At 38.7% G+C, this 15598-nt stretch overlaps 1 protein-coding gene and 1 long non-coding RNA gene across 3 annotated transcripts in view; one reads left to right on the plus strand and one right to left on the minus strand.

Annotated features, from left to right (window-relative positions):
• The window catches only part of LOC107305714 (urea transporter 2-like), a 276645-nt gene that overhangs the window by 218995 nt on the left and 42052 nt on the right, over nucleotides 1-15598 (minus strand). The gene's annotated exons all lie outside the window — the stretch shown is intronic.
• LOC107305716 lies at nucleotides 4168-9423 on the plus strand. The gene is made up of 2 exons (XR_001551873.2): nucleotides 4168-7594; nucleotides 8828-9423. It is a non-coding gene; the product is annotated as an uncharacterized LOC107305716 (long non-coding RNA).

The following is a 15598-nucleotide window of genomic DNA, read 5'->3' on the forward strand; positions in this document are numbered from 1 at the left end:
AACCAGAGAAAAAGAGGAAACCATTTCTTATTTATGAAGCATATTTTCACTTTCAGTAATGCCTGAAGTAAACACATCAATAAAGCTTGCTGTAATTGCCAGTGACTTTATCATCTATATTAGAAATATATTTCTGTAAAGAACCTCATGAGTCACAAAGTCTTTTGCCACTGCATCAAACAACATTTAAATAAATGATGTTCTTAGTAGTGCCAACGTGAAGGTTAGCAAAAAAAAAAACAACATTCAGACGTTTTGGAGAAACAAAAAAAGTATACATGAAAGAGCAAATTGTGTTAAACTACTTCATCAGCTTCCTGATAGAAATCTAACTGGTTTTCTAGAGAGAAGAGATGTGAAAATCCATTTGTTTGGATACTCCTACTGTGTCTGGTAAAATACTACCCAAGGCACTATCTAGTAACTTAGTGAAGATGGAGGGCTGTAGAGAAATTTTTGGTTGGGAGAGATGTTGGCTAAAGGGGGGACTCCAGGGGGTAATGAATCACTGCTCTACAGGGAGAAAAATGATCTTGGACCCCTGTTTTTTACTTCATGCTGACAGAGGACACCATCTTTCACCATTAATATAATCTTAGAGACTTGGTTGAGAGAACATGTAACTACTGTAACATTCAGTAGTACAGTGCAATACTGTGAAGCTCAAGGGCATATATCTCCATATTTTAACACCCTGATAATTTGAGTCTTCATCTTTTGGTACAATTCAAGAGGAGATGGCTGGAGGCACAAAATGATTGCAGGGTGCAGTTGTGAATGACAAACACAAGTCTAATGATTTAAAAAAGGAGGAGATATTCCAAATGGGCAAATGGAAGAAAGAGCATCAAGTTCTTCCAGTGAGAAGTCCTCTGAAAAAATGCTCAAGAAAGATGGGCTATTTGTTCAAGAAATTATAGGTTGATAAGACAATGGAATTCTTGCAACTGTAAAGCAAACAATTTTTTGAGATGTTTCTCTTTAAGAACAACAGGGAAATTTGAATACTTTCTCTAGAATACTGGATGGGAAACCTGTAGTTCTCAGGGCTATTATTTCTTACACCAAGGCCTCTAATATTACATATATATATTTGAGCCCAGATAGCCTTCTTTTTCTCCCTAACACTTGCCCCCTGTCCTCTTTACTTTATCATGTCAAGACTTAAAACTGCTGAAATATCCGTCTGTTTTGATGAAGCAAAACCCACACAGTGGTCTATGACTGCTCCAGTTGAGAAGCCACCTCAAGGGAGACCTGCACCCATTTCCTTCAGTGTAAATTACTGTCACACCATCAGCTGCTGTGATACCTTCTGAGCTGGAGTTGGTTCGTATCTGAGGAGGCTGCAGAATTAACCCATTTGGTTTGAAGTGTTCAGCATGGGAAGATCACTCATTACTTTAGTCTGCCACACTCTATACTCCATCAATGATTTTGCAGAATCAAGTGCTATCTGTCCCAAATCTGCTCTACTTTTTCCTTGATTCTCATGCAACCAGTGTTCCTCTGTTCCTATCAGTTTAGAAGATGTTGGTTTAATCTGCAAATTTTGTTTGTACTTTCAAATATCAAAATATCTACTTTTGTAACTGCAACATTCTTCTACCTTGGAACTCCAGCTTATTTCACAATCTGTCTGACTATAGACAATTGCACAATAAACTGTCTCTCTCTGTCAGCTTGATTACAAGCACGGAGGACTGCAAAAAACAAAAACAAACAAACAAAAAACCCCACAACCAGAAACAATGAAAAATGCACAAAATTTATTATATTTCTTCGTAGAACTACAGATTAGCCCAGTATTAGTTGAGATAAGAGGAATGTGACATGAGGTGTTGGGTGCTAAACATTCTCTCTACAGGGACAGGCTCTCTACAGATTAAGTAGTTTTGAATTCATTCCTTATTTTCCAGATCATCAGCTTTAATTGTAAACTCTACATCATTAAAGACTATGGCCAGCACAAAATCTTACTCCCTGTGGAAGCTTTTTAAGTGCAGTGCAAAAACTCCCCATTCTATAGTGTTCAGAAAGCATTCTTTTTTGACCTTTTGTGTTCACGCTGGCAACCAGCTCCTGAAATAATGCTCTGGAAAGTGCCTTGAGGTCTCTGGATGAGAAGAAAGCTTCTTCTCAAAGCCAGAAAGTATGCAAAATACTTTGTGACTTATCTGAAATGAATCTGAACACTTGAAGTGTTTCCTCTGATATTTTCTGTAAGAGAAACCCTGCAGCTTGGGAAGTAACAAGGGCACTTCACTGGCCGTGAGGCAGCAGTGATGGTGAACACACCAAAGCCTGATCACATAACAGGGAAGAGAAATCTCCATGTGTTGTCTGAACCCATCAGACCAGAAAGCAAGATGTCAGTTGATCGGGACAAAACGGCCAGTTCAACCAGATTAGAAATGTTTCTATCATTACTCATCTTTCATCTGAGAAACATTTCATCAGACCATCAGCTTTGGAAACCTATTGACTAGCTACCGTTAGACTATAAGAAAAATCCTCATTTGAAATGAGGTGGTCATGCAGTAATATGAAGAATGTTAATTTCTGTGGATTTCTTTGCAACAATCGTGCCCAGTTTAAATCAGCAGAAAAAAAACCCAACACTTTGTCACTAAAGAAATCCAGCCTCAGTAAAAGATAGAAACTTTGAGTACAAATCCTGATTAGGTTAAAAGTTTTGGATGAGGACTTGAGAAAGTTCGAATAAGGCAAGGTTTTTTCTCCCTTTCAGAAGATACAATTTGTGCCCTCCATCCATTACTTTGATTCAGGTTTGCTGTACAATGCAGAGATGAGGTTAACTTCACCAAGCATAACTGTAGGCAACAGGAGTGGTCTTCCATCACCTCATGGCCAAAGGCTGGGATATTTACTGATGCTGTGAAAAGTCTAAATCAATATCCTTTTTTGCTGCTGCTGATGTGAACTCATGTATTGCAGGTCATTGAATTAATTATGATGCTCTGTGGGTTGCCTGCTGGTGAGACACTTGGTCCCTCCTCCACGCTCTCCAGATTTCTGCTGCAGGTGTTGTTTTACGTTGCATAAATAGCTGGGACTGGAGCAGGAGCACTCTGGCTTGCAGACAGCATTGAACTGCTGGGGCACAGAGTCATTCAGCCTCTCCTTGGCTCAGTTCATCTATTGAAATGCACACAAAGGCTTCAGCGGACGAGATGATGAAAGGACAGCCCTCTTCATACTCTGTAACCTCTGATTAGGACATTCACTGAAAATGTGGGAGCTGCTCATAAACATCCATGCTTTGAACTTTTCCCCCATCTTTTCAGAAGATTTCCTCATTCCCTGAGCCTCAGTTCTCCATCTCTTGTGGGAAGCCTATGAGATGTCCAGGGCCTACAATGCTGTGGGTTTTACAAGTGCTTAAATTGTGCAGGAATGATGCAGAAAGCTAAATGAGTGCATGGCGTGGCTTGTTCCAGTCCACTTTAAGGTGATCCCCCTGAGGTTAAGTGGGATGTCATTATATAGCCAAGCAGACCAGTCCAGTGTGGAACAAATGCATCATATCATGGATCCTACCATCATTTTGTAAAGTGGATATATGCTGCCAGTGCTTTGCAAATTGATTCTGACAAGAAGGATAATAATAACACACCATCCACAAGACCATCTGGCCCTTCCTAACAAAAATATCTTAATCAACTATTAGAGATATTTAATATGCGTCACAGCAAGAATTATTTGTGGATATAGTAAAGAGGCTGAAACCAAATGCAAAGAAAGAACATACACATCTCATCTGATGTGGAGCACTGCAGAAGTCATTAAAGTTGTGCTGACTTGCACCGGTTGAGCATACGGCCCATCGTATTTAGAAATGCAGTATTAAGAGTGGTTATGCTCTGAAACTTAATAAAATTACAAATTGGAATATCTCTACTGAAATTAATGATCCAAAATATTACAGTCAAGCAGAAGTCAGCCTTGTCTTGAATTTTGAAGGTCATCTGTAGTCATAAAAATGCAGTTTTATGCTTTAGAGCTTTGGAACAATAGTAAGACCGAGGGGAAATCTGTCAGTGAGGCAGGGGGGAAGGAGTCATTACTCTCTCCATACTGCAATTAATTTGAAAAAAAAAAAAATAAAAAAAATCTTCAACTGAATATCTCTACATTAAAAACAAAAAAAAAAAAAAAAAAAAGAAATCCCATCCTAGTGACATATACAGTAAACACATGGCCATTATTTCTTTTTATTGGTTCTTTTGGTTGGCAAAAAGAGAGTATTAACAAAAAAGACCCAATGGAGAAAGTGTTTTAGACACAAGATATTGCCAGGCTGCCAACCTGACATACTCACTGCAATCCGGAATAGGAACCTGACAAATGATAGATTTAGGAAACAATCAGGGGAAAAGAAAATAGTTTGAATCAAGCCAAAGCAAAGCCTTACTTGGTGGAATGGGGAAAACACATACAAGAAAACAAAATCTTCAGGGGAAAAATATTTGTGGAAGAAGTAATATTTATTCAGACTCAAGGCAATTTTTACATTTTCATGAGGAAAACAAACTGTCTCAGATCATTTTCCCTTTCCTCCACTGTGTCAGAACTTTCATTTTCTCCTTTACAAAAAGTAGGAAAGAGAAAGTGGGTGCCTTTTTAAGAAGCCGATTTTAATGAAAATCTTCTGGCCTTTTAAAATTATATCTCCCATTTTGCAGCCATGAACATATTATTTTTTAACTTATAAAAGAATCCTTATTGCCTCTTACAAAAACCATATGTTGTACTGGACCAAATTTCAGATAATTACTTATCTCGCAGAAATATCATGTTCAGCTCCACCCAAGACCAACAAAGAGTGGAGACGGATATTACTAAAAGAGAAGAAAAAGGAAAATGAGGCATGAACCTCTAAAAAAATAAAAAGAAATTAGTAATTATTACTATTTATTTATAGTTCACGTGTCCATTGCATCAGCCCTTGCACAAAAATAGGATGAGGTCCTTCTCCATTATGGGGCCTGCCAACAAAACAATGACTACAGAAAGGGAGACATTTGCTTTTGACTTCTTGAACACCGTGGCTGATCTGTTACTTTCTGGAAATGAGATAAGGTTTAGGCATTTGCCAGGAAAGCTTTCTCCCTTACCTACACAAGTTTGACATTTAAATAGACACAGCAATATTTTTCAGACTTTTTTTTTCACTCTCTCCAATGGAAAAAGCTTTAGTATAACTAAAATTTTAAAAGGGTCACTTCAATAATGGTAAATCTAAAGCAGTATCAGGTAGGGCTATAGCTAGCCTCTGCTGAAACACCCTTTTGGATTTCTCAGTCCTTGAACCTCACCCTAAGATGAAGGATTAAATTAAAAAGATTGACATCTTATCTTCATTTTTGCTGGAAGAAAAAAATGCTTTTATATTCACATTTTCATATAGGAGGAAAATTGTGTACCAGGCAGCTGTATACTTCATGTTGACAGCTGTATTTCTCACAGATGTGATCATTCAAATCTGAGGAAGTCACTTGAGCAGTTTGAGCACATCCTATGTAGGCTTCTGGAAATGATCAGAGATACCTTGAAATTGTCCTAAAGGGAGAAGAGCTCCAGGAGAATGTACACTTTGTAGCCGTGGAGATTATTTTTTCTCTTACGGATGTGGTGCTCAGGGACATGATTTAATGGAGGGTTGTTAGGGTAGTATGGTTTGATTGCCGTTGGACTTGATGACCTTCAAGGTATTTTCCAATTTGAACAATTCTATGATTCTATAAGAGACGATAGAGATCTTTGGTTCTCTACTTTTATTTTTCATGCAAGTAGCAAGAGCGAATTTGTGAAGTCCAAAGAGTTAATAGAACATTACACTGCTGGTATGCCGCAGAAGGCAGGACTGGATGCTGTTTCTCCTGTGGTGCATGGTTGCTTGCTGACCTGATTTTTACAGGTGAAGAAATCAAAATAAAAACTGCCTCAGAATGATGGAAAAATGAGCTGTAACTTCACATCAGTCCAAGTGTGATGGCAGGGCTGGTACAAACATTTCTGTCTTTACTGGTTGGGCAACATTTTCCCTTGTGCCCAGTTCTAATATCTGCTTTAATGCTTCCCAGCCAGTGATATGAGGGGATCCACAGCAAATCACTCATATTAAAATCAGCGATCTAAAAACAGCTGATCCAACAGACAACAAACTTGTCAGTGACACATAAGAGGCAGTCAAGAGAAAATCTGCACTGGCGGCAAAGTAAGAGTGGGTCTCCTTGGGGAAAAGGGAAACCTGTTTTCTGTTCTGATGGAACTCAGACATATCATTTCAACATCACACCCGCATAATTGATACTTTTGTTTGGGATTTTCCAGTGTGCAGAATCAAAACACCAAATCTTGTGAACTGTGTGAAGATGAAGGTAAGAAACTCAAGTCAGTCGTAGAATTGCAAAGCGTTATAAGTAACCTATGTGAGTAACTTGCGCTCTCTCAAATACCTCATCAATCTGAAAGCTACAATGCTCATATGTCTCCTCTGCCAATTCGTTTTAACTGTCAAAGAGGTTGTTTTCAAAGGGCTCAAGTGACAGCTCAGGAATTCATCTTCGTGGATTGGCAGGGCCTGGGAACTGTGTCTCTGAACTGTACAGAGGTCAGTCATTTAATTTCATACTGGTTCACATGATTTATACATTCTCCAGCTCTTGATTCAGAACAGGCTGTGCTTCCTCTGCTAGTCAGGATGTAATGCCTGTCTAGGGATTGCTCCCTTCTGTGTAGCTTGTACAATTACAAAGCACAATGTTGGTTCTAAAAAAGATCAATACAATATTATTATTCTCGTATCAAAAGAAGCAATACGAAGGTGTTCTGTGAACACAAAATCTGACAAAAGGACTTGTCAGATGTTAACTGAACATCCCTCTGACAACATTTATGGGCACGGGCAATATCAGTGCTCAGTTCTTGGCATTTGCAAAGTAGTGGTGTGCTAAGGGGTAAGAGGTATAATGTACGAGGAAGAAGGATGGAATTCATGAGAGACTTTTCCTATAGGGAGCAACAGGAATGCTTAACAATGTTAAAAACTCAAAATGTTCTAGTATGCATATTTTTAGACAAAGAAGGAAATTTATGAAGTGATAGAAGAATTTGTTTGTCCAGCCCTGATAGTTTCAAAGGAAGAATCTGAGGTTTCTGTGTTCCCAAAATGGCCTCACTATATTTAGCATGACATTTTTGTCACCTCTACACTTCTTTGCTCATACAGGGTCCTCCGTCTTTGCAATACTGAGAAGAATTCAAAGGTAGCCTGCAAAGCTGACTTGGGAGCGCCATCAAGACAGAAACATCACCCAGGACTTGCTGAGAAATTTGCATCTGAGATCAGTAGAATGATTCCATCTCAAATTCAGCAAATAGTGCAGTATGAGAGGGAAAGACATCATCTTTTTTTGTTCTCTTTTATTTTTTTCTTCTTTTTTTTTTCCCCCTCCTTTTTCTACTTTTCTTCATTGCCTTTTTGTTAATCCTGTTCACTGTGGTCTTCTGTGTTGGGATAGTTAAATCCTGAGGACAATTCTACTCCTCCTGTGCTAATCGCTGTAAGGTAGGGTACCAGTCTGGAAATGCATTACCAGCATTATCTCTGTAAACCTCATGCATCTTCTGCCTTCACGTGTCACACATAATTGCAGCTTTGGCATGAATCCATCTGCTGAGTGATTATTCTCTGCCTTCAATACAGAAGGCTTCATGCCTTGGCAAAACCACTGAGCTATCTATATATCTATGCTCTTTTTATGACTTGGGAAATTAAACCGCTTTCTGTCTTGGTTATTTGTCTTTGAGGAACTTGCAAGATAAAGGGTAGCGATACAAATGCAACCAAAATCTTGAAGTTTGCTTTCTCAAGTTATTTTTTAAGTAACTCACTTATTAATGCATGCTTTTCTTTCAGTCAGGCTAACTCATTCTTTCATTTGGTACTGATGGAAGTGGAAGATCCAGGAATATCTATGTGCCATCACTCATGTTTTCCAAAAGACCAATTGGTGCTGTTAGAAATCAAGAAATAAGCCAGTGCAGGCAGTGTTTGTCTTGTTAAAGGGGTAACATGCGTGCTTACTATTAACGGCAGAGCTTCCCTGGCTTTCCCTGTATTTCTTAGTGGTTTGGGATCTCCATCTGAATTTCCTGCCACTCAAAGTAACCTAATCAGTTAAGAGCTAAGCATCTCACAAGTGCTACTTGCACAAGACAAGTGCTGGATCACAAATACAGTTTCATCAGACTCTAGTAGGCTACTGCACCATTCCTGGATCTTTTGCTATCTCTGTATAAGTGACTCTTGATAAAACCATGTTGAAAACTTTCCCAGTATGTCCATTATTAGTCCCAAACCAGCATATGATGATGAGATCAGTCTTAAGTTCTGTCCCGGTGTCTCAGCATTACTAGTCAGTATGTACTAACCTTCTTTGAGACCCGTTGTGAAATATTGATGCCTTTCTTTATATTACATCCAACTAATGAAGCTGCAATAATGAATACTGTGATGCTGGAGGAAGATGAAAGACTTGTTCCTCTGTCTCCTACTTCCTTTCTTTGGCATGGGCACACCACTACTGTTAAAATCACTGCAAAACACCATTAGCACCAAAGGATGGTGTTCTGTGTAAAGCGCTATTTGAGGTAACACTGTAAATATATTATTATTGTTGTTATCATTATTATTATACTTTTATCTTCTGATTCTGTATTAATAATTTTATTTATTTGTTATTTATTTATTTTGAATCTCATCTCATGAGTTCTGCATTTATTTATTTTTTTTCCCCAGTTCTCTTTCCCATCCCACTGAGATGGATTTTGTGCTGCTTAGCTGCCTGCCAGGTTAAACCACAACAAAACAGAAGAAAGGAAAAGCCTAAAAAAGTGAAGACTACTCAACGATGCTTCAAGATATGCAGTGTTTCATCATAACTTTCTGAACTTTATTCAGAGAAGTCTGGCAGATCAGCCACCCTCTACTGGAATGCATCCAAGCATAGCGAAACATTCCTGAAAACGGAGTATATTTACCTTGTATAGCACCAGATTCAAAGGGATAGGCAGGTAACAGCTTGGTGCTGCTGTGTGCAATTGTCTTTGAAGAATTCCAAGATAAAGAAGGAGGTTGAGCCATGTGGCATCCCATTTTACTGCAAGACCTCGCCATGAGTCATGTGCACTGATGTCTGTATGAGGATCTGAGATGTTATTGTAAGACAAAAGAGTAAACCTAGTGAGGTGTGTCTAATGTGCCATTTCATATGCTGCCTTGACAGTGGGGTTGGTGAAATATGGAAGAGGCCACTTTCTCCCTGGTTCATGCATCCTCAGTGCAGGGGTGCAGCTTTAACAGTGAGCTGTCTAAATAAATCTACATATGGGTGGCATGTGACTTATTATTTCATAGAGCAGCAAATGAACGCTTTTTTTTCTCACAGATTTCAGCTTGGCTGTCAGCTCTTATAATGCACACAGGTGAGGGAGGTGGTACAAGTGATGTCTGTCTACTTTTCCTCCACTGCTTCTTGTCAATGGCAGCTTCACACCAATGTAGAGACTTTGGGTAGCCCAGAAGGCTCCTCAATTTGTGCTTCTTAACATCATTAATTTGATGGGAGTGGAGCCAGTTTATTCCTTTTGATGATCCTTAACTTCAAGCAGCAGAGGCAAATGCAGAACTACATCAGATACAGATTTAAGAGCTATTCATGCTGAGAGGCATTTTCTACTCAAAACTCAAGAAAGTAATCCACAGCAAACATCCACAAAGTCGACTGAAATGTATAGAGTAGGATTATTCAACAGCTGTCAATTTGACTTCTGTTTATGGAACCAGTATCTGACAGGAATTACCCCAAATCCACAGAGTTTGTGATTATTTTTAATGGCATTAAGCGCTGCATACTGTATGTGGTAGATTGTAAAACTGGCATTTTGCCAACCGGTTACCTATTGGAACACTCATTAAAAAACAGGATTAATCCACTACCTTGGAAGAGAACAAGGCTGAGTGAGTTTTCAGACAGTAGAAGGAAAATTAAATTGATCACATTAAACAAATAGTTCTGTTTGTCCAAAGTGAGCATCCTACTGGATTCTTGTAGCTGAAAGTGAAGGGAGCTGTTTTGGGAGGTAGCCTACAAACTGTAATGAAAGCACTACATCACATCAAAGCTCCCATCTCTTTATTTTTTTCTTTACGGTATATTATGGATTTCATGTAAATGAAAGGAGATTGAAGATGCAGACAAAGGGGACTGTCTTAGAAGACCAAATGCCACAGAAGGCAAGGAAAATAAAACTCCTTGTCATTGCTCTCTCCATTTAACTCAAAACCTATGGAATCTGGCATATGACTTTTGAAGGTCTGGGGTCAGTGAGACTGAATAATGTGGACAGTCATGGAAACCAGTATCAATAAGACACACGCTTGCTGGTGCTTCAGGATGCAGCTAGCTGTCACAGGAAAAAAACCTTGCATCTTTTGCTCTCCCTCTTTTCAACCAGTACTAAGTACTTTCAGAAAGATCAATCAATCAGTTACCTTAAATGCCAATGACATGATGCAGTCTCCACCCCATCCAATTGGGATCACTCTCCTTGAGACATCTTTCTTTCAGTCAAGTGCTGAATATCTCACAGGAAAAGACTTAAGTCAAGGTGCCTTAAACACTCCACTCTGTGGGCTAAAAACCCACAGAACTTCTATTCTGGAATAACTGATGGGCAGGAACTCGCAAAAAAAGGGGGGACCTTAGTCCCAATGCTTTTGTACTTCCAGCATCATTTTGCCTCTGATGGCTGCCCTGTCTATGTTTGCATGCAGGAATCAAGTTTTCATATGTGCCTCTGCAAGGTGTCTATCTCTCTGCTTGTGACTTGGTCTGTAATAAAATGCTGACCTTTATGCCAGCAGAATCCTCAGTGCAGCCACAGCTTAATTTGCAGTAATGTTAAATGATGTGTACAAAAGCAAAAGGAAGCCTGCGTAAAATATCTTTTATTTCGTTTCTTCCCCAAAAAAGGTTAAATTAGTATACATGGTGCGGAATCTCCATAGTTTTCACTTATCTGCTACAGAGCTTGAACTTTAGTCTTTTGGTCCAAAGGGAGAAAAATCAATAGTATCATACTGATACACAAGAAACTTTATTAAAGTAGCCATGGGCATCTCTGCAACCTTACCCTATCAAGCTGGCTTGCTAATTGGTTTGCAACAGTGTGGCTGCCATGAAAATTACCTGGGTCTGTCTTGTGAAAATCTGGCTCTATCAGCATCAAGAACACAAACAGCCAGGGAAGCGGTCAAAGGTCGCTTCCTAGTTGTTGGGAACGGAAAATGAAGCTTGTTAACATTCTGCAGCTGCTTCTTCTAGGGAGAAAAAACCCACATCAGTACTGCAGGGAGCTGTCCTCCGGAGGATTGAACAAAGATGATCAAGCTTCTCTGTGCTCACTTTCACTCACCCATCAGGCTTTTGCTGACAAGGAAGCCTGAAAAAATCTGCCAGAAGTGTCATTTCGTACCTGCCTGAAATCTTTAGTTTGGAGTTCTTCTCTTATTTGTCCATCACAACACAGTCTCTCTCCCTTTTATGTATTTTCTCCCCCTTTTGCTGTGCCCTGGTCTGTAGCTTTGCTAAATCAAATCTGAATTCAGAATGGTCTGAGATGCCATTGGTGTATGCCGGTTACAATGCATTAACATGTAAAGCTTTTGCAAGAAATACCAATTGTAGATAAAAGAGACGAGAGCCACAATCTTTAAATCCCCCCTGCCACTCATTTCCAATCCAGAAAGCAAGATAGGTTTGGGCTGGTCGCATGAGGGTGCATTTATATTTTCAAGGCAGAAATGTGACTTGAAGAATTGTGTTACCAGAGTGAACCATTGCCAGCAAGAAGTTGTAGCATCTAATGCATCTGTGTAAATAGGCACCACTGAACAAGGTTAACTCACAATTTGTACTAGCTGTACTACCCAGGGGACAGGAAAGGGTCATCAGAGAGGTCCTGCGAGGGCTCTTTAGAGAGCTTAGAGAAGTCACAGAGTTCTTGTTGGAGGTTCAGAGGGTCTCTGTTCTGTTCTTTTCCTTGTCAGATCTCCTCCTAATTCAGAATGCAAACAGGTTCCACTGGACTAACTGGTGGTCACAGGCAGTGGAACTAGAGATGGGAACTTCTGTTTAGTCCCAGGCTCATCTGCCTCATCTGATATAGATAGATAGAAACAATCAGAGAAATTTTAACCACTTATTCTATTAAAACAGAAAAGAACTGTAACAGATTTTAGGTAGATAACCAAATTAGTTGCTCCCTAAATTATTGGTTTTTGTATTGGTTTTTGACAGATTTTTGGGGCATAAAAAATAACCTTGATATCTTAATTAATCTGAAAGTCCAGGTGGACAAAAGATGTTCAACCCTCCTATTTTTTCTTTGTCTTTTATTTTTTTAACTTTCCAATTCTTCCATTTGAGTGTTCAACCAAAATATATTTATGCAACAGTTGTATGCAGTAATAATGACAAGGAAGTTGGTTTATGTCCAAGGTTCACTTCCTCCATTCCTAAGAACTATATATCCCTATGGGCAAAAAATTGAGGAAAGAGAACTGGAGACCTGTGTGGATAAACAAGGAATTCCCATATATATATATACATATATATATATATATATATATATATTTATTCTTTCAAAGGTATAAACCACACAGTAGTTCTCAAGTAACAGGTTAAGCTGTCCTTCGGGCCTATGTGTGGTATTTGTGTACCAAAAGACCTAGTTTGTGGCCTTACATTGGGTGGTTTGCATTGGTTTAGTGCCCTGAAGTCCAACTCAGTACTGATAATGTCATCATTTTTGCTGCTGAAAAAAAATAAGGAAATCATGGAAGAAATAATCATAAAATTGCACCTTTTTTTATTTACAGTTTATTATGAAGGTAATTTTAATTTCTCCAGGTAGCTCCCTATGGATGTTTTCAGCTTTTCCATATTGTGATGGAAGAGAGTTAATAAGGGATCAGCCATACAAAATTTTCCATCTTGGCCAGTGGAAAATATTAAACTTCTAAGGAGTCAGTGGATTAGATGGAAAAAAGAAAAAAAAAAAAGAAAAAGTAAGAAGTTGTGAAATCTGTCTTCATGAATTAACTTTGAAAGAAAAGTAGGATTTCACCATGAAGTTTGATGTATAATCTTTTTCTTTAGTATGAAGTGATTGCCAGACTGTGAGAGTCTCATCTGCTTGTCCTGTTCTCTTTTCTATTAGCCTACTCACACCAATAGATCAACTGAAATTTTCAGAGGGAAGAGGAAAGATAAATTTTCTGTCATCATTTGAAAGAAAAATAAATCTGTTTCTGAGAAGAAGAGGGTTTTTTTGCTTTTGTTTTTTGTATTTTTATTTTTCTTTTTTTCCAGGTGGAACTGGAGGACATTGGACAGGAAAACAAATTGATTCAGAATGCCATTGAACTCTATGAATAACTCAAATCTCTTCAAATAGGCGGTGATTTGCAATAGTTTGTTATTATGCTGCCAGAGACTGCTAAAATGTCTCTTCCTGCACCTCACACACAGATGCACATACTTTAAATACAATATTAAAGATACACTTGACTAGTAAGGATCCTGTCAAACTATGCTAATCAAATCCAGCTTTGATTTCATGCTTACTTTTCTGCTCATCCCAATTGTAAAGCTAAGCTGTAATTAATACATAAGAGCCTGGTGATTATACAGTATTAGGCTGAACATATAGAGTGAACATACAGCATTAGATTGCGTTTCAATAGATCAAACACTGTAAAGAAATAAGATCAACTCATGAGGTCTGGCATTAGCAGGCTGCTGACTTATCTTGGCGACAATCTTGAGCATTTTCATGGATCTCCTCCTACCAGTGACATCTCCAGGACAAACATGTCTTGTACCTGCATGAGAGGACTAATGGGTGATTTTCCCTTTTATTTTCACTTTTTAAACTAATTCCTAAGCCATTTCACCCACTGAATTTTAATTATTCCTTTGGAAATGGTCCTGATAGGTAACTGCCGCATCAGAGGTGGTTTGTCCAGTCCACCTTCTGGAAGCAGATCTGCAAGACCTCTCCACTGCCTGCCTGCCCAGTCAGGAACAGCCCACAAGAAAGACAGACAGTAGAAAAGAATAAACACTGCATCATTAACTAACACCATTCTACCAAACACTATGCAAAAAATGGAGAAGTGCCTTCAGATTCCTCATCGAGGACTTGCTGAGGTCTTCTTTGTATTCTCCTGCTGGCAGAGTTAAGAAAAATCTTCTCATAGTCTGAAACTGAAATACTGAAATACTTCAAAGTAGAAATAAGGACATGAGACTCCAAGAAATGTCCTGGCATTAAGCTTTACAGCATAAGAAACCTCATGAACTGTAATAAATGGTGAGAATCTAGGAAGTGGAAGAAACTGATCTCTGTGATGCTTAATCCACTCATTTTATCTGGAGTAAATCTGCAGACATCTTCTTCAGAACATCAACAACCAACCACAGCAACAAAAACCCTCAGAGGTCCAGACCTTCAAAGTTAACTTGTCAACATAAAATTTTCAGCAGTTCATACTTTGAGCAGTCTTAAACAAGTTATTATTATTATTATTATTATTATTATTATTATTATTATTATTATTATTATTCTTTGAAAAGCAAGGAAGCAAGAAAAGGAATGTTCTGCTACAAAGAGAGTTTACTTTGCATTCAGGAACTGATTGCATCTCATTGCAGAGCCGCACAAGAGCAATGCTCGTATTTGCGTGCAACTGCGCCATGGCTGTGGCATGCCTTTTTCCCTGCACCATAACAAGATCATATGTGAAAGCCTAAATTATGCAAATGAAAAGGCTCCACTAATACTGTTGAAATATTCCTGGAGTGTACACTTGACAACCTCAAAGTACATTTCACACCACTAATGACTTCATCACTAACACAATTGTCATGAGTCAAGCAGTTTCCATGGCAACGCCCTAGTACAGCTGTTTACCCATATAAAGTACTGCACCTACTTAGTTACATATACAGACAGATCACTAGATTCCTAGGTACTGAAATTGAAATAATTCAATTTTCAGTGTCTCTCTTTATGAAGTGATTCTGCCAGCTATAGGTATTAGCATATCAATGTGACTTTGACAGGGTCTGCTGCAAAAGACATATTTTGCAGGCACTTCATGTCAATTAGAGCCCTAACTGTTTCATGGAATAATCATTCCTGCCAGATTAAGGTCAGGCTGCAAGGTAATTTAATTGGTGCCATTATATCTAGGGGGAAAAAATGCTCTAATAAAGTGCACACACTGTAGCTGCCAGTGAGGATGTGCTAAGAGACATGAAAGGGATTGCCTTCTTAAAGTGTATGGGCAAGCCATTTAAAGAGAAAGAAATAAAATGGAAACAACTTCAGATGCTTTGTTTCCAACTAAACTCCAGTGTGTTTGACCAAGAGGGGAATTATATTTCACTTGAAGTGGTGCTATTCACAAGGGAGGAAGCACTGGAGAAAAATAAATAGGAGT

The sequence above is a fragment of the Coturnix japonica genome, chromosome Z (genome assembly GCF_001577835.2).
Source record: "Coturnix japonica isolate 7356 chromosome Z, Coturnix japonica 2.1, whole genome shotgun sequence".
Lineage (NCBI taxonomy): Eukaryota > Metazoa > Chordata > Aves > Galliformes > Phasianidae > Coturnix > Coturnix japonica.